Source organism: Panthera leo, chromosome C1, assembly GCF_018350215.1.
Source record: "Panthera leo isolate Ple1 chromosome C1, P.leo_Ple1_pat1.1, whole genome shotgun sequence".
Taxonomy (NCBI): domain Eukaryota; kingdom Metazoa; phylum Chordata; class Mammalia; order Carnivora; family Felidae; genus Panthera; species Panthera leo.
Window position 1 is genome coordinate 83,641,779 of NC_056686.1, and position 2,024 is coordinate 83,643,802.

The 2,024-nt window shown below is 35.2% G+C and overlaps 1 pseudogene; it reads left to right on the top strand.

Annotated features, from left to right (window-relative positions):
- The first annotated feature begins 608 nt into the window (after positions 1-608).
- LOC122225931 lies at positions 609-844 on the top strand (annotated as a pseudogene).
- The last annotated feature ends 1,180 nt before the right edge of the window (positions 845-2,024 follow it).

Consider the following 2,024-nt stretch of genomic DNA (forward strand, 5'->3'; position numbering starts at 1 on the left):
AACCTACAACAAATTTTGTACCTAATGGAAAAACTTTTAATGTGTTCCTTGTAAGATGAGGAACAGGACAAAAAGGTCTACTAACACTGCTGCTATTTAACATGCTATTGGAGGTTCTGGCAAAGACTATAAAGAAAGAAAAATAAATAATATATGCAATAGAAGATGAGACATAAAACTGACATAATTTGCAGATAATGTGAACACCTATTTAAGAGAAATTTGGTTCTCTAGACCAACGATAGCCAAATAGAAATTAACTTTAAGAGGATAATGCAATAGCAACAATAACAATAAATTGCTTTCTTAAAAGAATACATAAGACCTCTGTGAACAAAACCTCAAAGCTGTAAATAACATAGAAGATGATTTAAATAAAGAGGTGTTTCATGCTTTTGCGTGAAAGCAAAATATGTCTCAATATTATAAGAAGTCACTACTGCCTAAATCAACCTAAATAAATATTCAAGGGAACCACAAACAAAATCTGTTGTATGTTTTGAAGAATGATTACTCTAAAATTTATTTCAGAAAAAGAAATGAGCCACAGATAGTTAACCTGTAAAAACAAAAGAGGGTCTCTGGCCTCCCTTAGCTCGTGGAGGAACATGGCTGATAGGCTCACACAGCTGCAGGACGTGGTGAGTGCCCTTGCAGATCAGTTTTGTAATGCCATTGGAGTGTTACAGCATTGTGGCCCTCCCGCCCCTTTTCCTGATGCTCAGACAGCAAAGAACAAAGATCTGCCAACTAATCCTACAGAAGAATACGTCTAGCTTTTTGCCGCACTGATCGCAAGAACAGCAAAAGACATGGATGTTTTGATCCATTCATTACTCAGTGAAGAATCTACAGCTGCTTTACATACAGGCTGCTAGCTTGTACAAGCTGGAAGAAGAAAGCCACGAAGCTGCTACATATCTGGAGGATGTTATTTATGGAGGGGACGGGCTTCTGGAATAGATACAAAGCGCACTTGCTCCTGTTGCATAGTCACAACTGGAGACGAGGCGTAGTACCCATCCCCAGTCTCTCCCAGACCCACAGTACCAGTACATACCTTGCGGTTGAGAAAATAACTATTTCAGTGTCATTAAGAATTCTGCATCAGACGTAGGTGTAAGCCTTACCAACAGTTACAGAAACATTAAGCACTATGACACATGTTACCTTTTTAGCTATTTTTAATAGTCTTCTGTTTTCACTCTTGATAAATAAACCTCTAAAATTGTGATTGAACCAGCTTTAAAACCATCATTATGCCATCTTTTTTTATTGTCAGAATGAAATTATTGAGGCAGATATTGCATTAATGGTTATAATATAATTAAACAGATGTACTTTAAAATTCAAAAAACATAAAAGATTAAAAACACAAGAGGGAAACTTGTTCTACCAGATATATTAAGATATTCTACAAAAGAGTAATAACTGTTATATGCTATTGGTGCAATACCATGTAAATGAACCGCTGACTATTCCAATGAGTCCAGACACACCTATCTATGTATGAGAACTCAATGTATGATAAAGGCAGCACTACAAAACAATCAAGAAAGCTGTCAAGACCAAATGTTGCAGAGCATTTGGTTCAATGGGAATTCTTATACTGGAGGGAGTGTAAATTGCTACAACCACTTTGGAATGAACATTACTATGATACAACTTTTGCATAGGTGCCCTGAGATTCTTATATAACTATGTTCGTAGTAGCACTGTGTTCATAACAGAAAGAATAGGGAAGCAATCCAGATATCCATCAGTGAATAAATAATGAGAACCAAAAAAATTATGTTGATTCAACTTTATTCACAAGACAGTATACATAGTAATAAAATTAATGAATTACAAAATATGCCCAAAAAAGATGAATTTTGGAAACACGATGTTGAGTGAAAAAAGTGAGTCAGAAAACTATATAATATATGGTATCACATATATAATACCACAAAACTGAACAATGTATTGCTAAGAGGTGTGTGTGTGTGTGTATGTGTGTGTGTGTTAAATGATACTAAAAAAGA